We start from the raw sequence: 25960 nt of genomic DNA on the forward strand, positions 1-25960 counted from the left end.
ATAATTATGACATGATTACTGGTCCTCTAATTAATCATGAAAAGAGTAGATGATAGAACAGAAGCCCAAGTGAGTACCATATCAGATTATCTTGCTATTCAATGGCCCTCTTATTTAGGATTGAAAGTGGAGGGCAATATTGTAGACTGAAGGTCCTTTGCAGCAAGCTTCCAGTAGTTAAATAACTTGTACAAAGGTCAGAATTTTTATTCATGTCATACTCTCAATATCTTATGCTCATGGCTAACGTGCAGTGAATAGCAAATAAATGCCTATGGGCAGCAGGTAAATATTCGTTGACTAAATACATGGATATTTTGACTTTTAGAGGTGAATTATCTTAAAATTAGACTATGGAATTGAAGGATTTTAATTGTGATCTGAGATTACTTAGAGATACCAGTGCTCCCAGTTTGTGTATAGGTTACTGGTGGATTTCTCTTTTATTATTTTTATTCCTTAGTTCTTTATTTATGATAGAAGGCATGTGTGTGTATGTATAAATGAGAAAGAGAGAGAGAAAGAGATAAAAAGGAGTACATTCCACAGGGGCTGCCCCAACCAATCCGATCTCAAATACTCACATGAGTGTCTCATACATTTCAGGTTGGCTGGGCCAGGAATTGAAGTGCAGTTTCCACATGGGGACCAGCTTCTCATGAGTGGAGTATTACTACTATACCATGCAGTTCACCCTTTCTTTCATTATTAATCAATTCCCTCATCTGAATGATCAGGCTAATAGCATTGCTATGCATTTACTATATGGGGAAAGAAATCAAAATATTCTCATAAAAGCATTATAGGAAAAAAGTTAGAATTTAGTTTGTGCTTTAAATTACAAAGTACATGGGCCATCTGGTGCCATGGTGGTTAAGGCAGCTATATCCCACATGACCAACTGCAGATTGAAGTCACAAAGCTGGCAGCTTGGAAAATATACCAGGCACATGTGCTTTTATGCCCAGGATCCCAAGAGGAGAATGGGGAAGAGGTTGCAGTGTGGAATAGCAGTAAAACATGGCATTCTGTGAGGCATACCCACATGAGAGGGTTCCAGATTCACGTCCAGAGTTCTCCCTGAGAATGTAGGGCACAGGTATGCCATGATCTGGGCTGACTGAAGCTGGGTGTGGGTCACAACCTCAAGTCCCTGTTGGGGGTGCTATGTCTCTGTCTCTCTGTCTCTGTTTCTTTCATTCATGGAATTAATAAATACACTAAAAAGCATGTTCTTGGACATGGAAAAAATAAACTATCATATCCTCTTTAACTGTCTGGGAAATTGCTAGATAAGCAGATTTTGAATGTAGGAAACATATGTTCAGGATACTTTTTGGAAAATACCTCGCTCCTGAATTTCTGAGAATTTATCAATATATCTAGTTTTCTCTTAATTGGATTAAAAAAGAAACTCTGTCATATTCTCTAAGTTTTAAATGTATAAGGGAAAGCAAACCACCCAAAGCCCCCATATTTTGTGTATCACCTAACCATATTTTGGACTTTTTGATGTTATCCCAGATTATGTAAACAGAGTCAGTGGTGACTTGTTTGTTTACTAGAAGGCTGGCTGTGTGGGAAAGGAATCTCTCTGATAGAAAACCAGCCACTCTGATGTCCTCACTTTTGTATCTGTCATGAACAAGTAACTATAGTTCAAACAATTAGGTCACGATCTTCTGGTTTTTCTGTGCTACCATCTATTCACATCTGTGCCCTAGGTAAGGTATAAAATGAAAGGTATATTGGCACTAAATTGTAGTTGCGAAATCTTTAGTACAAAACATTTAATAAACCATGTCTCTTAGCCGTATGATTACTTACACATTTTTCTGAGAGAAAAATAAATTGTCTATGGAATCCTGAGCTTTTAAAGCCTTTGAGAATTTGTAGTAAAAGGAAAAAAATGCAGTTAGCAGAAGAACATTAAATTCCCAGACAGATATTGTAAATAACTTAGAATACAAAAGTAGAAGGAAAACTATAGAAGTAAATGAAAGAGCTCCTAGAAATAAAAATATTAGCACAGGAATAAAAAAACTTAGTAAGGTTATAAAGATGTTAATGAAGTTTTCTAAAAAATGAAAGAAGAAAATAAAAAAAAATCCAATCAATATATGTGAAAAGATACAGGATAAAATAGGTAGATGGTAAAGTCATAATATCTAACATCTAGCTAACAGGCGTTTCAAAGGATAATTATGATTTATGGAAAGAAGAAAAATAGGAACGTAACAGTAGAAAACTTTACCTAACTAAAGTCATGAGTTCCTAGATTGAAAGTATTCAACATAATAAATGAGAAAGTGCTCATGTTGAGCCTCATTGTTCTAAGAATCTAAAATACTAAAGAAAAGGAGAAGATCCTAAGACCTTTCAGAGAGAACTAAAGCCGAGTACATCAAACAAACAAACAAACAAACAAATAATAACAAACCAGGAACCAGGATGACACTGACTTAATATTCACTTTGTGAGCTAAGTAACATCTGATTGAATGTATAAAAGAAATTGAAATAAAAAAATTAAAGGAAAGAAAAAAATACCATGGTAACAAAGGGTCAAGTAGGCCATGGAAAATAACTTTTCAACCTAAAATTTTACATCTTGCTAAATTGTACCTCACACATGCAGCAAGAATAGGACAGTTTGAGACACAGGAGTTCTAAAAATGTATAAATCTTCCAAACATTCTTTTTTATGAAGTGAACAGATGACCTGCTACAATAAAAAGAGTGAGAGGCCGTCATTCAGGGAGAAATATCTGGGATCCAGGAAACAGTCCATAAGAAAAGAAAAAATTACATGATCAAAATAAAAATAAATGCATGAGGATAGCCAAAGAGCAGGGGTGGATGATAAAAGGCTGAAGCGGGAGGAGGGTGTGCTCCTAGAATAACTTAGCCAAGAAAGAGAAAGTGGGATGAATAGATTAGGACATTGGATTTTACTGAAGGAAGTTTTATAGTTCCACTGGAACATTTGCAGAACAACCAGTGATAGGTGGATAAGAAACCAGACAAATGATTGGGACCAGAAGATAGAATAATGGTTACATCATTGGACTCCCATGTGGTCAACCATGGTTCGAGTCCCAGACCTGGCGGCTTAAAACTCACGCTGGGTGCATGTGCGTGCATGCCCAAAATCCTGAGAGGATAATGGTGGAGAAGGGATTGCAGTATGGCTACCCCACTAAGGGGTGATTCCTTACTTTCTGTCTCTCTCTGTCTCTCTAGCAAGTGCACATGCCCTATAGCAAAAATCTCGCCAAACAAAAAAAAAGAAACAAGACAAATGAAAAAAAATGGCAATTAATTCCTGAAAATAAATTTAGTGATGATATGGATCAGTTGTGATATTATTTAAGTTTACTATGTGACAACTCATAATGTGAGCTCTGACAATCAATTTAACGTTTGCGAAATTGGGAGGAGTGGTAATTGAAGGGGAAAGAGTTTGTGGGATTAGAAAACAGCTCAATCTTTATCTTTTATAACAGGAAACTGATAAATAATATCTAAAACTGTCAAGTCAAAAACTAAAAGAAAGATACAAATACCAAGACTATTATTTAGAAATATAGAGACAAACACCAGAAGAAACAGCTATAATAAAAGAGTTCAAATTGGTTTCTTTTGGACAAAGCCCTGAGAGGTCTCAATGGCTGTAATAGATGTCCTTTTATTCATTATAAACTTTGTGGTATTATCTTTTAAAACTAGGCATATGAATTGGGGCCAGCAGTTAGCATAATGGCTATGTTGCTGGACTCCCACATAGTCGACTGCGGTTCGCGTCCCGGACCCGGTGGCTTAAAACTCATGCCGGGCGCGTGTGTGTGCATGCCCAAGGTCCCGAGAGGAGAATGGAGGAGAAGGGATTGCGGCATGGCCAGCCTTCCTGGGTGTGATTTCTCGCTTTCTATCTCTCTGTCTCTGTCTGTCTGGCGAGCGCACATGCCCTATAGCAAAAACCTCTCCAAAAAACAAAACAAAACAAAACAAACAAAAACTAGGCATATGAATTAACTTGATATTTAAAAAGTTAAAAAATTAATATTTTAAAAGATAAAAGAAATTACACACACACACGTATGTATGTATGTATTTATTTATTTTTCTTTAGAGGTTTGCAGGGGAGAGAGAGACAGAGAAAGTGAGAGGGAAAGTGAGAAATCACCCCCTGGCGGGGGGGATGGCCATGCTTCAATCTCTTCTCCTCCATTCTACTCCTGGGATGTTGAGCATGCACACACATGAACCCAGAGTGATTTTCAAGTCACCAGGTCTAAGACTCTAACCGCAGTCAGCCATTTGGGGAGGGGGGTTATCCAGCAACATAACTGCTCTGCCATCTGCTGGCCCCAAGTACTTGATATTTTCAAAGATAAAAAGATAAAAGATAATAACCTCTCGATTTTTGTCCTACTGTTGTTTCTCTGTTTTCCCTGAGCTTATGTGGTGGTGGTGATTGGCTGTTGTTAGTTTACAGCTCTGCCAATGAAGTAAAAGGAGGGGATATCAAGCAGGACGACTCCCAGCGGATTCTGGCTCTGCTAGTATACTTTGGACCTCATTTGGTGGACACTCAAGAGTGTAGGATTTATTTCTGTAGCTACTGGTAATACTGGACAGATACCCCTCAGTGTCAGCCCCCTAGGAAATGGTCATAGTTCAAAAAAGTCAACCTGAGAAACCTTGTCAAATTGGTTGATTTTCCTGGGCTTCTTTGTCATTTTTTTTTTCACGAAGATGTTGTGGAAATCGTTAAGACTTGCATTCACAGAACAATGTTCTTATCTGTGAGATAATAAAGAGGTACTGGCAAATGTAAATTTGTTATCTGGATGGGGAGCTCCATCCAGTTATAAAAAATGTGATTGTTTTGGGTCAAGCAGGCAGCATGGTGGTTGAGGTGCTGGACTCCCACATAGGCGACTACGGTTTGAGTCTTGTACCTGGCAGCTTGCTTTCTCATTTTTTTTTCTCTCTCTCTGTGTCTCTCTCTGATCAAATTAAAATAATAATAATGATGAATAAAATTAAAGAATTATTTTTAAATTTAAATTATTTAAACTTCAGAGACTTTCCTTGGAATAGCACAGATTTAACTACTTTGAGTAGTTATTCAATATTAGAATATATGGAAGAGGAGAAGAAAGAAGCAAAAAGAAACTGAGCTTGGGGCTGCATGGTGCAGCAGCAGTAAAACATAGTGCTATGTGAGACTGACCCGTGGAAGGTTCCCGTTTTGCATTGGGGAGGCCTTCTGGAGTACATCTGGCATGTGTGTGTGCCATGACCTGGGAATGGCTGAGGCTGGCAGTGGAGGTGTTGTCAAGCTCCTGTTGGGAGTACTGTCTTTCTTGTTTTTAGAAGAAATAAATTAAGCAACTAAAAAAGATTTTAAAAAAAGAAACTTATTTCCTTTTTTCAACATTTTGGTGTGGAGTTTGAGGTCCCTGTTGAACTCAGTGTATCCGAATTATTTAAATTACTAATTAAGAAAAAAATAATGTTTTTCTTTTGTAGGCAGGAAAACTGACATTACCACCACTACTACAATCTAGAGTTTAATCCGAAAGTCCCTTATAGGGTAGGTGCATAGCACATTAAATCAAATTGCCAAGTTGCTATCTTCCTCTGCAGATAGGAGTTTCCACAAGGGGCAGAAAGTCAGTAGGAGAAAGGCTGGAGTTACACGTCCTCAATGAGTCGCTCTTTCTATCACACACAGAAACTTTAAAGTAGAATAAAATCCACAGCTAAGGCACACTAAGTCAGGTCTAATTAATAAAATATGGTAAGTAACTGTGAGTCATGTATTTGAGCTTCGTCATTGATCTACAGGGAATAAAGAGGCAGCTGAGTTGTCAAGATGAACAAAGAAGCAGTTGCTACAGTTGGCAACAATGAGGGATGGAGGGTTTTCCAGAGTTCAGCCTTTTTGTAGAAGATACCAGACACGCAATCATAGCCCTCTCTTCTTGAAATTATAATGAAAGAGAATTCATTTTTTAAAAATCTTCAATTAGCAACCAATTATCATATATCTTGAACATGAAGATACTTTTATATTATTATATTATAAAAGCAAATTTGAATAGTGCAAGTCATCAATAAAGAAATCACTTCCAATTCACAAACACAATTATAATCATTAACAAAATTTAGTTTATATCTTTTAAGAACTTTTATTAACCAATTTTTATCAAGGTATATACATGATTCACAATGTTTATTCATTTTTGCCTACCTTTTTACTTTTAAATATAAATTCTATTTTTTAAGGATAAATCTAAACTACTGTAAATATGATTCGTGTTACTAGAATATTATCATGGACTTATTTTTGAGGTTGTTTACTTTGTACTGCTTCAGAGGAATTTTATTTTTTAAGGGTTGAACATAATGTTAACCAAAACTAACAGGATTTGTGAGGTGTAATATGCCCGAGCTAAGAGCAACAATAACCTTTCAGTATATCAGTTCAAGTTTAAGAAATTTTCTGAAGCATCTATAATACTTAGTGTATGTAAATTTGATGCAAATTGCTTACTTTCAAAAAATCAAATAATAAAATAGTCCCTTTCAGTGGAGTCAATTGGGTAAGGGTATTTTAATTTGAAAATAATTTTTGTTTATGAATGCATTACTAGGAATTTAGAAGGTGTGTGTCTTCCAGGTTCCCAGTTTATATTTTACGTCAAGAAACACGTGGTTACTACATAGATGTCAACACTGGGAAAATGTATTCTCCAAATATCTAGTGCCTGAATACCAGAGGCTTTGAATTGATGATTGTTTTTCTTTGAGATAAAGAGTTATAACTAGGACAATATGTCCAGGGAGATAGATAAATATATATGTCTAAAAAAGCATTGGTAAAATTTCCTATGTTTTCGACCTACAGAGTTCTTCTTGTAACTCACTTTTAGCTTTATTTGAGCAGTGTTATGGTTTAGTTCGCTCCTCAGTGTGTGTGGTGTGTCTGTGTTGAGTAGTGATAATCCTTTTCTGTTTTGGTACTATTTTTTTTCTCTCATTCTTCCTTTCTCTTTCTTCCTTTCTCTTTCTTCCTTCCCTTTTCTTCCTTTCTCTCTTCCTTTCTCTCTCTCTCTTTCTCTCTCTCCTTCCTTCCTCCCTCCCTCCCTTCCTTCCTCCCTCCCTCCCTCCCTTCTTCCCTTCCTTCCTTCCTTCCTTCCTTCCTTCCTTCCTTCCTTCCTTCCTTCCTTCCTTTTCTGTTTCTTTCTTTAAATGTAGGATCCTTTCTCATTAAAAGAAGTTATTCTTTTATCTCCTTTACCCAAACTACCTCTCTTGTCAGTCAGTGAATCAGGATCACATGTGATTATCATTCATTCATTCAGCTTACTCAACACTTACCGATTGAGGGCTATATGCCAAATGAGCCTTGCTTCTTTGAAAAAAAGAAAAGCAGCTAATAGAAGGAAAATGCTTTCAGGAGAAGACAAAAAGATAACGCTTTCAGGGGAAGACAAAAACAAAGTGTTCCTGTTTATGAAAAGAGGTGAAGAAGCTGTAAAAGATTTTTATTTTGTCTTAGTAATAGCAAAGAGTAGTTCAAGTGAGCTCTTGTTAAATTAATGACATTCCAGGCAATAAAACAGTAGAATGTAATAAATTAATGTTTTTCAGTCAATATTGCAATAAAACTTGTGGGTGTTATTCTTATTAATATTAAATCTACCAAGTAGATGACTTTACTCTTTTTTTTTTTCAGTTTCTGAAGCATTAATTTTTAAAAAAGCTTTGTCCCTCAGGATGTATTAAAACATGAAGACCCATACACTATCAAATGATATATTGGTTTCAGTTCATATATTGTATTTACCCTAATTCTCAATATTATTATAAATTTAAAATATAAATTCAGCAGTTTATCTGAGAAATTTGCAATTCATAGCACACATATTGTTTGGATAGTGTTGAATTTCACAACATGAGAACATAGGCCCGGAGGGAGCTAGAAAAGGTATTAGTCAATGGATGATGGAATACTGGATTTCAGCCCCGTGTAGCTTTCAGATTCTGATGTTGAAAAATGAAAAATGAGTTGCACTACATATACAGGCTTAATGTGAGAGATAGCGATATTTATTTAATTAATTAACAAAAAATTTTGCATGTCACTAAATGTCTTACCAGTGCTTTTCTCAGTTATGTGAACTATGGCGGGGCGAATTCCTATTTTGGAGGATTCCAGGTCTCAGCCTACCTGCAGGGAAGTTGGTACAGGTGGTGTTAATAAAACTTTTCCCTTGGCCATGCCAATGACTAACTGTGGATGAGTGATGGCTAGCAGGTTGGTGGAGTGCTGTTGCCTCCTCTTAGCACAGTGGGGTAAGATTGTATATTCTGGAAGTGCTTGCTTTCTTTCCTTTGTTCTGCCAAGGCATTTCTGCCTGGATCCACTTAGACCAAACTCAGAGGAATTTCCTTTTCAAGCTGGATTGATTGATCATTGACTTTTCCACTGAATTTCAGGTCTCTGTGACTACAGAGTTGTTAAAGAGTTGTTGAGAAAAAGTTCTATGTAGCTTTTGACTCCTTACACTTCTCTTTATCTGTACCTAGTCCTTTAAGCTCTCTAGTCTTCTATTATTATATTCATATTTCAGACTTTTTAAAATTTTGGAATATAGAATATGCTTGAATAACACCCTTGATAGGGGTGCTTAGTCCTTGTGAGTAGAAATCCACATATAACTTTTTTTTTTTAATAGAGCTTTTTTGCCTTAGGGTGTGCATGCTTGCTGAAGAGAGAGAGACAGACACAGTGAGAGGGAAAGTGAGAAATTACCCCCCAGGGGGATGACCACACCATAATCTCTTTTCCTCAGTTCTCCTGAGATCTTGGGCATACACTCACACATGCCCAGTGTGTTTCAAGCAACCAGGCCTGGGACTCTAATGGTGGTCAGTCATGTGGGAGTCCAGTGATGTAACTGCTACACTATCTGCTGGTCGCCCACATATAACTTTTAATTTCCCCAAACTTAAAGACCACTAGCTTACTGTTGACCAGAAACCTTATCAGTAACATAAACAATTATCATGTATTTTATATGTTATATACTGTATTCTTATACTTATAAATTAAGTTAGATAAAATAAAAATTATTAAGAAAATGAAGATGGGACCAGTAGATGGCATAATGGTGATGTTTCTAGTCTCCCATGTAGTTGACTGCAGTTCAAGTCCTATATCCAGTGGCTTAAATCTCGCACTGGAGGTGTGTGTGTGCATGCCAGAAATCCTGAGAAGAGAATGGAGAAGGGATTGTTGCATGGCCATCCCTCCAGGGGGTGAATTCTCACTTTCTGTCTCTCTGTCTCTCCAGTGAGTATATGTACCCTCTAGCAAAAAAACTCTCTTAAAAAAAAAGAATTAAAAAAAAAGAAAATAATGAAGAAAAGCAAATACATTTACACCACTGTATTGTGTTTTTCAATATATTAACTGAAGAAAAATCTTCATGTAAGAACCTCTGCAGTTCATATCTGTGTTGTTTAAGGGTCAGCTAATATTTGCAAATACATATTGAGATATCTTGGGCATAAAAACCAAATTTAAACATGAAATTTAATTATGTTTCATATATATATCATAAACATAGCTGAAAGGTAGTTTATACAATAGTTTTGTATTGCAGCATTGTCATTATAACCTATCACATGACAATGTTTTACTTGTGGCATATCACGTCAGTATTCAAAAAGTTGTGGGTTTGAGAGAATTTTGGATTTTCAGATTAGGGATACTCAGTTTGTACTATGCAACAGGCTACCCAGTAAATGACATACTATCTCATACCCTGGAAATGAATCCTTAAGAACAGGGATATGCAACAGGAATATGGGCTTTCTGACCTACCTTAGAAAGGCAAACCCTGAGCTCTGATGCAAGTTTGTTAATGTGTGAAGGACTTTGGTGGAAGGAGGTCAACCGCCTCTCCTTTGTATAGGACAGTCTCTAAAGGAACTGGAAGGTAGTTTAGCTCAGATCCTTTTTTTCATGTCATCATCTGAATCAATAAATTCTGCTGTGGGCAAGAGTAAACAGGTAGGTTGGTGGCACGGCAAAGAGGATGTTGGAAGACACCTTCTGATATTTTTCTTGTGCCTTTAATAATGTGGTTTTGGCAGAAAATATAGGAAGATATAAAAAGAAGTACAGTTCTATATTCTCCTTAATGATCAATGTAGTTCAGTCCCTTAAACTATCTATGCTGAACTTAGGACTGTTGACTGCACTTACTTTTACCCATAAGAATAAATGTTCTTTTAGAAATATGATCAGGTTGGAGGCCAGCAGGTGGTGTAGTGGGTAAGGCACTGGACACTCCCACATGGGTAACCACAGTTCGAGTACTGGACTTGGTGGCTTGCTTTCTCACTTTCCTTCTCTCTCTCTTTCTCTCTGGTCAAATTAAAATAAATGAATGAATACTTTAAATTAAATAAAAATAATTCTTTTATAAAAAGGAAGTATGATTATGTCATCCTAATTGGTGTTCTATAGTTGTTTAAGTGTAATCCAAAATCCTTGATGTCTTGCTATACTGTTCTAGACTCCTTATCATCAGGTTTATGAGAAATTATTGTCTAATTTTTGTCACACTATCCTGTCAACTTTTGCTCCAAGCTTATCAACTCTATTCAGTTTTCAAAACATCCATGTCTTTTCCTATCTTCCTTGTTTATTTTTTTCTGTTCATTTTCTCAGTAGCTTTCCTTGCTTTCTTTACTTGGATTGATCTTAATGATTCTTCAAAACTCCTATAAGTCATGATTTGCTCTCAGGGACACCTTCAGTAAATTATTGAGCCATGTTCACCCTCAAGTTGTATTAAGTTTATTCTAATGTTCTTCATAGTATGTTGTGTTTATTCACTGAAATATGGAACAAGTCTTTTATATCTACATACTCATATTGAATGTACTGTCTGACATATATTAATCAATCAATAAAAAATACTGGCATCTCTCACGTTGCTTCCTTCTTTAAACAAAGCCATGGTTCGGGCACCAGTGGCATGGTAGTTAAGATGGTTGGATCTCACCTGGCTTATGGTATGGTTCCAGTCCTACAACCAGTGGCAGGAAAATACACTGGTTGTCTGTACATGCATGCCCAAAATCCCAAGAAGAGAATAGAGAAGAGATTGTGGTATGGCCATCCCCTTGGGTGGGGGTGCTTTTTACTTTCTCTCTCTCTCTGGCAAGCACATGTGCCCCATAGTAAATTAGAACAAAGATATGATTTTGAAATTTGTTAAACTCTCTAATGTACAGTACCGTAAGAACTGCCTTGACTTTGACAGAAATTGAGATGCAGATTATTTATAAAAAATCTTGATACCTTCAGTGACATTGACACAATATTTTTCTCATTAAATTATATATTGTTTTTCTATTACCAATATTCTTTAAAAAATATTGATAAGCCTATTTTAATAAGTTTTTCCTAGTGTTTGTGAAATAGTTCCCAAACGGTAACAAAATTACTGTTTTGTTAAAATTACGATATATTCATTTTTAATAATTTCCAAACTCTCTTAAAGAGAAATATTCACTGTAACCCAAGTGGTTTGGATGGTGTAATTGTTAATTGGATTTCTTACCCATTTAGTCGTATTCTGAATTAAGTAGCAAGAATGGAAGAAAGAAATTATGGGAATTAGGAATATGTTATGCTAAAGTATCCTGAAAGCTATCCTTGAACATTATTATTATTATTTTTTTTTTGAGAGAGATTTCTGCTATAGGGCACATGCGATTGCTGGAGAAACAGAGAGAGACAGACAGAAAGTGAGCAATCACACCCCCCCGACCCCCACCCTTGGGAAGATGAACACACCACCATCCCTTCTCCTACATTCTCCTCTTGGAATTTTGGGCATGTGCACACAAGTGCCTGGCATGAGTTTCAAGCCACTGAGTCCGAGACTCAAACTGCGGTTGACTGCATTGAGAGTCCAGCAATGTAACCATTATGCCATCTGCTGGCTCCAGAAAGTGAGAAAGCAAGCCACTAGGTCTGGGACTTGAACTGCAGTCAGCCAACTGGGAGTCTATCACCTTAACCATCATGCCACCTGCTGACCCCTGAACATTTATTGAATAGATGTTTAAATAAGGGGTTGCTAGAAAAGTCATGACACATTTTTACATAGGAAAATACCATGACTTTTCTGACAGCTCGATATTTTATGCAAAAGAAAAGTTGCATATTTGGATGAGAAGGAATTGAGAACTAATTTGTTACCTTCAGATTGAAATACAGATTAACTGCCTGTTTAGTCTTTTAACCTATTATTAAATTTGGTAGGGAGAAAGGCAAATAATTTGGCAAATAAATTCACTTATTCATCATTGGGCTGTATTTGTCCAATTAGCTACAAATATTTGCATTGTATATACTGTGGTATGATGAAAATAATACTAGAAAAATGTAGTATTAACTATAAAACCTGTATTTTCATAATTAAAAAAAAAGTTTATCCATTTATTTCTTCTGCGAGAAAGAGATTTCCCAAACAGGGTCTTCATTCCTAATTTATCTCAGCATTAGCTAGCCAGGATTAATGGGAGCATGCATGTGCTCCTGGCATGTACTGTGTGACCTTGGGATGTGAACCTCAGTGTCACAGTGCATGGTTTTACTGTGGAGCCACCACAGTTAGCCAAATTTCCAATCATTTATAAAACCTTTACTTTTTTACAATTTTTTCCCTAAGTTATAAAGTGCTTTTTTATTTGTATTAAAATAACTTTAGAGAGTCATTGTTTAATATATATTCATGGAGCACCTATTTTGTAGTAGGTAGTCTGAGCAAGAGAAAATTGATACACGTATTAAAATATTCTATTTTTTTTGGTAGTTTAATTTTTTTTAGTTTGATATGAATATTTCTGGAAAACTTGCTAGAATAATAAAATTAATTTTGAATATTTGTTAGCTGTGTTTACTAATTGTTTACATTTATCCCACTTGCTTTATTGTTTATATTATATATATAAATTTATTTTATTTTATACATTTGATCACTGTACATCATTTAGCTTATAAAGTGAATTTACCCAACATGAATACCCTTCACACCAGTCCAGTTGAAGATACTATGCACAATATCTTCAACAGATAATCATCCATTTCTGTGTACCATAAATGTCTTGCCTCCCTATTTTTCTTTTTGATTCCTTTCTTCATGCTCTCTCTCTTCTCCTGCCCTCTTCCCACACTGTTTCCAGAATCCATAACCATTTTCCATGCTTATAAATATAGATTCTATATTACGAACTTCATCAAGCAGTCGCTCAATCAAACCAGTTTAGATTTGCTATGAAGGTACTTCCTAGATGTGATTAAGATTTCATAATATATTTATATTCACAAATGTATTTATTATGCATATATATGTTTATAGTTTATTTTCTCAACCATTAGAAAATAAGGTGAAGATACTGTGATATTTTTAAATAATTCTTCAGTGTATACTTGCTAAAATTAGATGATTTTCTAATGTTATCATGAAATAATTATTTAAATCAGATAGTGTATTATTGGTTTAATAATATTATCTAATCCTCAATTATTATATAAATTTCATTAGTTATTCCAATAATTTTCTTTATAGCTATTTTTTATCATCTAGGGTTCACTTAATGGATAGCAATGAATTAATACAATCAAGTATTATATTCATTTTTTAAAATTTATTTTTATTTATTTGTTTATTTATTTATTTAAATTTGTTGTAGGGCATGTGTGCTCACCAGAGAGGCAGAGAGACAGAGACAGACAGAGAAAGACAGAGAGAAAGAGAGGTAGTAAGCCACCAGGCCCAGGACTTGACTGTATGTAATTGGCCATTGGGAGTCCAGCACCTTAACTAGCATGCCACCTGCTTGCCCCACATTGTTGTTTTCTAGAATAGCTTATTAGTGTTTTTGACTGTCTTGGATTTTTTTTTTAAGTAGGCAGAAGTTGTTTTATGAAATGACATTCAATCTGAGTTTGTCTTTAGTTTCTCATGATTATATTCAACCTGTTCATTTTGGGAAGGTATACAACAGCAGTAATATTGTGTCCTTCTCAATATGTCACAACAGAAATCAAGTGATGTCGGTTTGGTTCAGTACAGCTGTTCTTTCACTAGGTTCTCCATTGTAAGATTATTTTCCTTTTGATTTAGTAAGTAATTCATGGAAAAATATATTGGAAATGTGCCATGTACTGCTGCTCCTTAGAAATTTCACCCATTACTTTTAGCATTTATTGATACTTTTCTTTTGTTTTATATATTTTTTCAGCATTTATTAGAGTAGCATTCTTCTCTAGGTAGAGCTTTTTGCCACCCCCACTTATTTATTTATTGTTCCAGAATTTATTCATTATCCTGAAGGAGCCCTTCAGGCTGGTCTCGGTTTCCATTTGTTATGTCCATATAATTTTTTGAGTACTTGTTTGCGCCATAAGTTATTTGGGGCTCATTTGTGCTCCTCTGGCTCTGGAATCAGCCTTTTGTCTATGCCATGTAATGTAGAATGTTATTTATAAACAAAGTACTACCTAGATTCATTACTACTGGCTTGCTTGTAAATAGAGCTAAATAGAGCTAAGAGATAATGCGTGTGTGTGCCCGTGAATGTAGGTGTCCCTGCGAGCATATCTATATTTGTGTCTACATCTATTTCTATTTAATGAAAACCGTTTTTTCAGTCTGATGCTGCTAATTCCAATACATATCAGAGGATACAGTCTAGACCGTGGTACCCCGTTTTTAGGTCAAATACCAGTTTAGGTGTGGGTATGAAGGTACTCTTAGATGTAATTAAGATTTAAATCAGGAGACCGACAGATGGTGTAATGTTACATCATTAGACTCCCACATAACCTACCTTGGTTCGAGTCCTGGACCACCAGGCTTTAAACTCACACCAGGCATTTGTGCATGCGTGCTCCAGATTCCAAGAGGAGAATGGAAAAGAAAGGATTATGGCATCGTCATTCCCCTGTAGGGTGATTTTTTACTTTCTGTCTCTTTGGTGAGTGCATGTGCCTTGTAGCAAAACATCTCTCTCAAAAAGAAATAAAAAAAAGGATTTAAATTGGTAAGCTTGATGCCCTGAATGATTGGATGGGCCTTATCCAAAGAATTACAGACAAGAGAAAATACTGAGGTCCCTCAAGGGAAGAGGAATTTCACCTCCAGACTGCCTGTGTACTCAGGACTATAACATCTCTTCCCTCGGTCTCTGGCCTGCTAGCCGGCTCTGCATAGGTCATGTTTGCTGGCCTCATCATATGAACCAATTCCTTAAATAAATGAATTTTTTTTTCTGTATGCATCTCTAAATCTAAATCCATATATAATCTATATCTATAGCATCTATATTATCTACATTTTTATTTTTGGAAACAAAACACATCTTAGTTTTGTTTCACTGGAGAACCTTAATACACTTAAATATCACTTAAGGTACTTGGGCCAAAGATCAGCTGTGCAACAGTGGTTCTATGAGATTATAATGGGCTATACCAGGGAGCCTAGGTGTGTAGTGAGATACACCATCTGGGGTCATGTAAGTATACTTTATGAAGTTTGCACAATGACCAAATTGCCAAGTGAGTCATTAGTCAGAATATATCCCCAGCATGAAGCAACACATGACTAACACTATTTTAGCCCAGAATGCCTATACATAGTTTCAGAATTGCTAGCCCATATTACTATGAAAAGCAAATCTCCTTACTAAAGTTTAATATTTGCTCACAAAATGACTGGAGATAAAAATTACATATAGTAAATGCATGTCTTAAGTCTATAGTACAATAAAATTAGGTAAATGTACTCACTGATATGAAATCCACACATTTGCCAACATATAGAATATTTTCTTGGCATCAGAAAGTTTGCTCAAGGCTTTTGAGTCAAACCCTTGCCTCTCATGCAACTATTTTTTAATAAAAAATTCATATAGGTTACTTTTTTCTGCTCTGGAACTTCATATATATGTATGACGTGTTACATTCCACTTCATTACAACATAAATCTGTAAACTCATTCATGTTTTGTAATCAATAGTTACTTCTGTTCTATTGCTAAATAATATTTGATTCTGTGAATATATCATAATTTAGTGACACTTGTGACCGCTTCTGTGGTGCCTGGGGACTAAAGTGGTGGAAATGCCATCTTTGGTTAGGTTGGCTCAGGCTTTGGCTCATGGCATCGGGTGGCATCCCTCGTAAGATTATTAACTTAAACAAAATTAGTAGCTATGCAAAATTCTCACATGGAAGAGTATAGAAATTCTAGAAATGGCAGCACAGGCAATGGTTCAGAGGTAGTGGTAGAATGTCTTCTTGATTTCAGTACTGAGATTATAAATGTTACAGACATGGAACAGTCACTGACAGCTCTCCTAATGTGAATGCATCGTCGAAGAAAGTGAAATGGCAATTGCTGTGGACCTTCCATGACAGCAACAGAAACAAAAGCAAATTTCCATGTGGCATGTGAAAAGTTTTAGAAAATTGTAGAAAATAATCCCCGGGACTTTACAGGCTGGGTTTTTGCTTCAATATGTAGAACTGGGGGAATCACTCAATGGCTGCCAGGAAGGCATTTGACAGATTTTTCATACACTATCTATATTGCTATGGTTACTAGAAAAAGCATGCAGACCTTGAAAAGCAGCTTGACAATATTAAACAACCAGATGAGGTTTTCAACATAGGAATGGGGATTCTTCAGGCAATACCTCTTGGTGTTGACCTTTGGATACATAAACTTCTTAAAAAATGTTGAATGTTGGTGATTCTAAGACAAACAGTACAGTAAGAAGAACTTTTGAGTATGCTGTTCTAGCCGCAGGAATGGAATTCCAATCCGAAAGGCTGTGGAAATGTACATAAACAGGGAAAATGAACAGGGAAACTTGAGAGAAGTTAGAGCTATATGATCATTTTCTTGGTATTCCAATACAGCTCTATAGTCATCAGTTTCAGATATTTAAAGGACATGTGCAGAATAACTTGCCTAGAGATCTTTTAACTGGTGAACATTTCACTCAGCTGTGAAGATCTTTTAACTGGTGAACATTTTAGCATCTGTAAATGAACATAGGGGTGATGACGGTCTGCCTGGTGATGATCTACCATTGGGAATTGAAGATGTAACTGATACAAGAAAGCTAATTACCGAAATGGAAAACAGACAGAATCATTGAGTCATCAAGAAATGTTCAATTATAATGAGAATGAAGTTAGTAAAAGGAGGGCATTTGAAGAAGGTATTAAAAGACTTTATATTCACGTGGAACCATTGGAAAAGGCACAACTAAAAAAACTGGAAAGAATATTTAGAATTTAAAATTGAAAATGGGACTTCTGAACGTGTTGTTCTCTTTGAAAGATGTGTCATACCATGTGCCCTCTATGAGGAGTTTTGGATTAAGTATGCCAAGCACACATGGAAAAATCATAGCATTGAAGGAGAGAGGCATGTCTTCAGCAGAATTTGTACTGTTTATCTTCCAAAGAAACCCATGGTGCCTATGCTTCAGGCAGCTTTTCAGGAACATCGGGGTAATATTAATGAAGCCAGGAATATCTTGAGGACATATGAAGAATGTGTTCTAGGACTGGCAATGGATCATTAGCAAAGAGTAAGTTTAGCATGGAAATATGGAAGAAGCTGAAAATTTGCTTCAGGATGCCATTATGAATGCCAAATCAAAGAACGAGTCATCATTTTATGTTATCAGAAGAGCCTGATATCTTTTATAAATATATAAAAATCTTCCAGAGTCAAGAAAGGTGCTCTTGGAAGCAATGGAAAGAAACAAAGAGAACACAAACTTACACCTCAATTTACTTGAAATTGAGAATGACATTTTCTCAGAGAAAACTGGAATTTCTTGAAGATTTTGGTCTAGACGTTAATAAGCTTCTGAATGCTTATGAAGAACATCTAACACTCCTGAAATAATAGGATCCTTTAAAAAGGAAAGCAGAAGATGGATCATAAGAACTAGAGGAAAAGAAAGCAGTCACGGAAGATATAACAGTAATTTACACACCTGATTGATGATGACTTAGGCAAATCAAGCTGCATAAAATTATAGTGCCTCTTATAATACAATTATCAGCATCATTGGAATTTGTGCAATATTATCCTCTTCCTCCAACCTGATGAAAAAAAATGTAAATTTCAGACAAAGTGTAAAAAGAGTATGATTTTTTTTTAAATGAGGAATGTAAACATAGCATAAGCTTGTTGCATTTGACAACTTGTCTTCCCTGTTTCTGTGTAACTTGATTTGTTTTTAGTAACAGGGGAAAATGTCAACAAATTGCTTGCTACAGATACTATTTCCTATCATTTATAAAGTTTACTTTTTATTGGAGAATTATTTTTTTATTTTTCCATTGAGTGTTCTAGAATTCTTTTGCAATGCATTTGCAACAGAGTTTTGTAGCCTTAAGAATAGGAAAAATGAGGTGGCATGGTGGTTAAAGGCACTGGACTCTCTCATGGCCAACAGCAGTTTGAGTCCCAGACCTAGAGGCTTGCTTTATCACTTTCTCTCTCTCTCTTTCTCTTGCTCTCTGGTGAGTGCATGTGCACTGTAGAAAATTAATATAATAAATAAATTAAGTTAAATAGATAATTATTTTTTAAAAAGAGTAGAAAAAATATACTAACTGCAAATCATGTCAGTGTAATACAGTTTTTAAAAATACATAAAGGCTGGTTATCAAGGATTGACCTCTTCTGTAAAATAAAACAAGCCATAGTTTTAAATTTTGCAAAATTTTTGTCTTTGTGTTTCAGTTATACTTGCAAATTTGGATCTAAGGGAAGAACAAATCCACTATTAAAGTACATTGCATTGGAATAGAGATAACAAATAAGAAAATGGGATGTTGGTATCCTTTTAAGAAATGAAAATCATGGGGCCAGTAGGCGGCATACTGGTTAAGGTGGTGGACTTCCACATGGTCGACTATGGTTCAAGTCCTGATCCTGGTCCTGGTAGCTTCAAAATCATGATGAATGCATGTGCAGATGTGCCCAAAATCCCAGGAGGAGAAAGTCCTGGTCCTGGTCCTGGTCCTGGTAGCTTCAAAATCATGCTGAATGCATGTGCAGATATACCCAAAATCCCAGGAGGAGAATGGAGAAGGCATTGGGGCATGGTCATCCCTTTGGGGAGGGGTGACTTTTCACTTTCTCTCTCTCTGTCTCTGTTTCCAGTGAGTGCATGTGCCCTGTAGTGAAAATCTCTGTTAAAAAAAAGAATCCTGGTCCTGGTCCTGGTAGCTTCAAAATCATGCTGAATGCATGTGCAGATATACCCAAAATCCCAGGAGGAGAATGGAGAAGGCATTGGGGCATGGTCATCCCTTTGGGGAGGGGTGACTTTTCACTTTCTCTCTCTCTGTCTCTGTTTCCAGTGAGTGCATGTGCCCTGTAGTGAAAATCTCTGTTAAAAAAAAGAAAAAAGAAAATTATATCAGAAGTATGTTGTTTCAGGAGACTTTGTATTTAGAATAATCTTGCAAAACTTGTGAGCAAGCTTTCATTTTAATCAAACTAATAATCTTTATTTTTGTAATAAAATGGAAGACTCATACAGTAAGAAAAAATGTCATAATTTGTTCATTAGCTTGCTAATGGAAATTATGGAATAAAAAACTTAAACTTTTTCATGTTGGGGCTATAATTAATAAAGCTACTATGAGCATCTTTGTACAAGTCTCTGTGGACAGATTATTTTTTTGTTGCTGTTTTTCCAGTTCCCTGAATTGTGTTGTTAGATTGTCTATTTGTCGCTTTTCCATCTTTTTCTTATGTGCACTAATTGCTATGAACTTCCCTCCTATGACTGCTTTTTCTGTCTTCCATAGGTTATGGAAACTCATGTACTTGTCATTGGTGTTTTGTTTTTTTTTTTAGAGTTTTTTTTTTTTTTTTTTTTTTTTTTTTTTTTTTTTTTGCTATAGGGCATATGCGCTCGCCAGACAGAGAGAGAGAGAGACAGAAAGATAGAAAGTCAGAAATCAGCCCCCAGGGGAGATGGGCCATACCACAATCCCTTCTCCTCCATTCTCCTCTTGGGATCTTGGGCATGCACGCACATGTGCCCGGCGTGAGTTTAAGCCACCAGGTCCAGGATGCGAACTGCGGTTGACTACGTGGGAGTCCAGCGGCATAGCCATTACGCTAACTGCTGGTCCCCATTGTTGGTTTTAATGAATATTTTGATTTACGTCTTAATTTCTTCAGTGATTCTGAAGTCATTCAGGAGTAGGTTGTTTAGTTTTCATGTTTGTATTTTCAAGGGATTTTTCTGAAATTAATTTCCATTTTAATTCTGTCATGGTTGGAGAAGATTCTGGATGCAGTTTCTATGCCTTTCAATTTGTAAAGGCTTGTTTTGTACCTTATCATATGGTCAATTTTTGAAAAGGTTCCATGCAGGAGTGAGAAAGATGTATTTAAAAAACAAAACAAAACAAAAGAAAAGGTGGTTTTTTTGTTTTTGTTTTTGTTTTTTTTTTGTGGTTGTCGGGTAGAAAGTTCTATAGATGTCTGTCAAGTCCATTTCCTTTATGATGTCATTTAGATCCTGTATCTCTTTGCTTATTTATTTATTTATTGCCTACATGATCTATCCAAAGGAGATAGTGGGGTATTGAGATTCCCAATGATTAGTTTGTTGCAGTCTACTTCTTCCTTTGGATCTAGCAGTCTTTTGTATATTTGGGTGCTCCTGAGTTGGGTACATAGATAGTTGTAAGTATCGTGTCTTCTGGGTGAATGAACACTTTTAGTACTATATAATGCCCTTTGTCTCTTACAGTTTTGTCTTAAAGCCTGTTTTGTCTGGTATCAATATTGTGACTCCAGCCTTTTTGGATTTCCATTTGTGTGGAATATCTTTTTCACTTTTAGTCTATGTATGTCCTTATCCATTAGATAGGTTGATTTTAATTTGCTTATCATTTTCTAATTTTTTCGTATGGAGACACTTAGATAGTTGATTTCAAACCTCTCTTCTCTGCAAAGTAAGCACTTAAATCAATCGATTTCTTTCTAGACTGAAATAGCATTATCTTATACATACATAGACACATTAAAAATATTTTCTTATTTCCCTGTGGTTTCTTTTTGACTCATGAATTATTTAGAAGTTAGTTCAAATTCAAGATGTTTGGAAGAATGTTTTGAGTATATATTTTTAAATTATTTTATAATGCAAATTAACATAAAGCATGTATTATGTAAAACAGTGTTTTAAAGTATACATATATTGAAGAGTGACTATATTTAGCTAATAAAAATGTGTATTAAATGATATAGTTATCATTTTTGTGGTGAGAACGCTCAACATCCACTCTCCTAGCATTTTTTTTCATTTATTTACTTTTTTTAAAGATTTTCTTTCTTTCTCTCTTCCTTCCTTCCTTCCTTCCTTCCTTCCTTCCTTCCTTCCTTCCTTCCTTCTTTCTTTCTTTCTTTCTTTCTTTCTTTCTTTCTTTCTTTCTTTCTTTCTTTCTTTCTTTCTTTGCTATAGGGCTCATGCACATACTGGAGACACAAGGAGAGACATAGAGAGAGGAAGTAAAAAATCAGCCCCGTAGAGAGGGTGGGCACACTTCAATTCCTTCTCCTCCATTCTCCTTTTGGATTTTGGGCTTGCACTCATGAGTTTCAAGCTGCTGGACCAGGACTCAAACTGCATGGGAGTGACCATGTGGGAGTCCAGCACCTTAGCTGCTACGACACCTACTGGTCTCCCCCTCAGTATTTTTAAAGAATATAATGTTTTGTTGTTTATTATAGACAGCATATTGTACGGTAGATCTCTCATACTTACTTTTTCCATATAATAGAAGTTTTATATCTTTAGACGAACATCATCCCATCCCTCCGCCAATTGTTTTACCATGCTGTTGCAGAAGTTTCTTCTTTTTATGGATGAATAGTATTCCTTTGTGAATACATGCTACATTTCTTTATTCATTTATCTACTGATAAAAAGTAGGTTAAATCCTATTCTTTGGCACTTGAGAATAATGCAATAAACCTAAGAGTGCAGATATCTATTCAAGATTCTAAATTTATTTATTTTGCGTGGATTTTCATTAACAATGACTGGTTACATTTTATTGTGATTATGAAACATGCTTGGTAAACTTCAATCTTTAAAAATTTATTAAGAATTGGCCCAGCTGTGGTAGCACAGGCAGTAGGTATTCTGATGCACGATGCTGGGCTCATGCCCTTGGTCTACCTAGACCCCTAAAGAAATACCCACTGTCTTGGCTGATTGCAGGACTGGGGATGGAATAGTGCTGTGAAACTCCAGTGACAGTTTCTGTATTGCTTTCTCTCTTTCTGATGAAGGAAATGCACAAATAAACTTGTAAACTATTTAAAAATTTTTTAGTTCATTTTCTGTCTTGGTGAACATGCCATGTGCACTTTTAAAGTATGTGTTCTATAGTCTTTAAATGTATAAAAGTGGTAGACAAAAATCTTTTATTTATTTCTCTCTCTCTCTTTTTGATGTCATTATTCAATTAATTACTGAGAATATTTTTTTCTTTTTATTTTTTTGGAGAGGGTATTTTTTTATTTTTTTGCTATAGGGTGCGTGTGCTCGCCAGAAAGACAGAAAGAAACAGAGAGACAGAAAGTGAGAAATCATCCCCCACGGGGGATGACCATGCCACAATCCCTTCTCCATTCTCCTCTCGGGATCTTGGGCACACACGCACACGCGCCCAGCGTGAGTCTAAGTCACGGGGTCCGGGACTCGAACTGCGGTCAACTACATGACAGTCTAGCAACATAGCCATTATGCTAACTGCAGGTCCCACTGAGAATATTTTTAAAGGCTTCACTTATTTTGGTTTTGTATATTTTCTGGCTTACAGCTTGCATGGGGTGACCATGTGGGAGTCCAGCACCTTAGCTGCCTACGACACCTACTGGTCTCCCCCTCAGTATTTTTAAAGAATATAATGTTTTGTTGTTTATTATAGACAGCATATTGTACGGTAGATCTCTCATACTTACTTTTTCCATATAATAGAAGTTTTATATCTTTAGACGAACATCATCCCATCCCTCCGCCAATTGTTTTACCATGCTGTTGCAGAAGTTTCTTCTTTTTATGGATGAATAGTATTCCTTTGTGAATACATGCTACATTTCTTTATTCATTTATCTACTGATAAAAAGTAGGTTAAATCCTATTCTTTGGCACTTGAGAATAATGCAATAAACCTAAGAGTGCAGATATCTATTCAAGATTCTAAATTTATTTATTTTGCGTGGATTTTCATTAACAATGACTGGTTACATTTTATTGTGATTATGAAACATGCTTGGTAAACTTCAATCTTTAAAAATTTATTAAGAATTGGCCCAGCTGTGGTAGCACAGGCAGTAGGTATTCTGATGCACGATGCTGGGCTCATGCCCTTGGTCTACCTAGACCCCTAAAGAAATACCCACTGTCTTGGCTGATTGCAGGACTGGGGATGGAATAGTGCTGTGAAACTCCAGTGACAGTTTCTGTATTGCTTTCTCTCTTTCTGATGAAGGAAATGCACAAATAAACTTGTAAACTATTTAAAAATTTTTTAGTTCATTTTCTGTCTTGGTGAACATGCCATGTGCACTTTTAAAGTATGTGTTCTATAGTCTTTAAATGTATAAAAGTGGTAGACAAAAATCTTTTATTTATTTCTCTCTCTCTCTTTTTGATGTCATTATTCAATTAATTACTGAGAATATTTTTTTCTTTTTATTTTTTTGGAGAGGGTATTTTTTTATTTTTTTGCTATAGGGTGCGTGTGCTCGCCAGAAAGACAGAAAGAAACAGAGAGACAGAAAGTGAGAAATCATCCCCCACGGGGGATGACCATGCCACAATCCCTTCTCCATTCTCCTCTCGGGATCTTGGGCACACACGCACACGCGCCCAGCGTGAGTCTAAGTCACGGGGTCCGGGACTCGAACTGCGGTCAACTACATGACAGTCTAGCAACATAGCCATTATGCTAACTGCAGGTCCCACTGAGAATATTTTTAAAGGCTTCACTTATTTTGGTTTTGTATATTTTCTGGCTTACAGCTTTCTAAAAATTTGTATGATAGTTTAAATAAGTACGTTGGGAAATGTATGCTATTTTTTTGCATCTTTTATAATAAAGATGATATATAGCAATTACAAATAATAAACAGTAATGAAATATCCTGTGGATATGCAAATTAAGTCACATAATTAATTAATTAATTAATTATTTGCTATAGTGTATGTACACTCATCAGAGAGAAAGAGAAAGAAAGAGGGAAAGTGAGAAATCACCCTGGATGGGGTTTGGCCACATCACAATCCCATCTTCAATTTCCTTGCGATCTGGGGCATGCACACACATGTGCCTAGCATGATTTTCAAGCCTTCAGGTCTGGGACTCAAACCTCTAAGTTCGCCGAGTGGAATCCAGTGCTTCACCCTCTGTGCCACCTGTTGGCTCATACATTGAACATTTCTATAACCTACTTTGTGCCAGGTCACATGACATATACTTCTTACCTTTGAGAGTGTTTTCTAGATAGATAAGTAAATAAATAATACAAACTCTTAAAATAAATGTTAGGGGTAGCTGGTGGTGCAGTGAATGCTACTGGGCCCATATGGCAAAGGTCTTGGGTTCAAAATCTCAGAACACCCCTGAGCATGTGTATGTACTCACGATCTGGGCTAGCTAAAATGCAGGTGGATTGAAACATGAAGAACCTGCTGAGGATGTTTATCTCACTGTCTCTCTCTGACTCTCATGGAATCAACAAATAAGCTATTATTTTTAAGACTTTTGCCATAGGGTGCATTTGCTCACCAGAGAGATATGGAGAGATATGGAGAGAGAGAGAGTGAGAAATCCCACACTCCCTGATGGGGGAGATGACCATGCTGCCATCCCTTCTCCTCTCAGGATTTTGGGCACATACTTACATGTGCCTGGTGTTTTTGGAGAGATTTTTCACTATAGGGCGCGTGCGCTCGCCAGACAGACAGAGAGAGACATAGAGACAGAAAGCGAGAAATCACCCCCCAGGGGGGATGGTCACGCCGCAATCCCTTCTCCTCCATTCTCCTCTCGGGATCTTGGGCACGCACGCACACATGCCCGGCGTGAGTTTTAAGCCACTGGGTCCGGGACGCGAACCGCGGTCGACTACGTGGGAGTCCAGAGACATAGCCATTACGCTAACTGCTGGTTCCCGTGTGCCTGGTATTTTTCAAGCTACCAGGTCCAGGACTTGAACTGTGGAGTTGGTGATGTGGAATGCAGTGCCTTAACCACCACATCACCTGCTGGTCCTAAATAAGCAAACTTTAAAAAAAAGTTTATGTTCTATAATAGAAAGTAATCACTTGAAATATGATGATCTTATAGAATAAAAATATAATAATAAAATCACTAGTAATGTCTGCACTCTATGACTTTAACTAATTGTCTAAAGGATATAGAAACGCAGTATATAGATGTAAATACCAGATATAGTGTGTGTGAAAGAGGAGGGTCTGAGGAAGGACATTTGGGGGAGGGACAGGGAGGAAAAGCATTAATGGCATAAAGAGGTGTGGTATTATCTGTTGAAGATATTTCGTGGTTTTATCGACCATGCTGGGGAGAGGTGTTCACCTGTTGAAATATCCATTTTGTAAGACAAATAATAAAGTGATTGAATGTATGGAAGAAAATGAAATGAAAAAATAAATTTAAAAAATGAAAGTAATAGTTATAAAATACAATGATTATGTATCACTAAGTAAATATTTTCATTTAAATAAATCTCAGTTTATTCCAATGTATCAAATTTCCCATACACTGCACA

General features: G+C 36.2%; 2 pseudogenes; both read left to right on the forward strand.

Annotated features, from left to right (window-relative positions):
* Positions 1-25960, forward strand: part of LOC102486754 (nuclear autoantigenic sperm protein-like) — a 453231-nt pseudogene that overhangs the window by 331972 nt on the left and 95299 nt on the right.
* Positions 16317-18232, forward strand: LOC102486338 (pre-mRNA-processing factor 39-like; annotated as a pseudogene).

The sequence above is a fragment of the Tupaia chinensis genome, unplaced genomic scaffold (genome assembly GCF_000334495.1).
Source record: "Tupaia chinensis unplaced genomic scaffold, TupChi_1.0 Scaffold000402_1, whole genome shotgun sequence".
Classification (NCBI taxonomy): Eukaryota; Metazoa; Chordata; class Mammalia; order Scandentia; family Tupaiidae; genus Tupaia; species Tupaia belangeri.